Source organism: Buceros rhinoceros, unplaced genomic scaffold (genome assembly GCF_000710305.1).
Source record: "Buceros rhinoceros silvestris isolate BGI_N320 unplaced genomic scaffold, ASM71030v1 scaffold40581, whole genome shotgun sequence".
Taxonomy (NCBI): Eukaryota; Metazoa; Chordata; class Aves; order Bucerotiformes; family Bucerotidae; genus Buceros; species Buceros rhinoceros.
The window spans coordinates 1,147-1,724 of record NW_010395731.1 but is presented as its reverse complement, the minus strand read 5'-3'; positions in this window follow the sequence as shown (position 1 = coordinate 1,724).

Genomic DNA, 578 nt, shown 5'->3' with positions numbered 1-578 from the left:
GCGGGTGCCTATATGCGCTGGGAGCGGGGCAGGAGGGATGGGCTGGACAGACTCTCTTCAGCTTCCCTCTGTGTATAAATATCTTTCTTTTAATATTTCTCTTGCTTTGTAACGACCAAAGGAGAATGGGGTTGACCATAGTATTAACTTTTTGATAAAGAGCTGGTTCGTTTCTTACCCGTGTGGGGTCTTGCCCAGGGTTCTTAGCCTGTGTAGTGTAATAAACTCTGCCTCTAGCATGTCTGTGCCGATGCATTCTGTGCCCCCTGCTGCTGCCGGGCACCGGGGAGGGGCTTCCACTGTAAGGCACAGTGCTGGGGGTACACCGGGGTGACGCTGTGCCAGTGGAGCAGCCTGGTGTAGACAGATATGAGCGTGCATGCCATGGCAGAAGGCAGGGCTGGGGCTGGGTCAGCCCTCCTGGATGGAGGTAGAGGGGGAGAGAGGCATGTGGTGTGGAAGGCCCCTGTGTCCGTGGCAGGGTCGTGGCTGGGGGGTGGGGATCAGCTCCTGCCCAAAGGGAGAGGGGTTGGAGCCTGCTCTGGACGGGACGGCCTGCTTGCCTGCCTGCGTGAAGC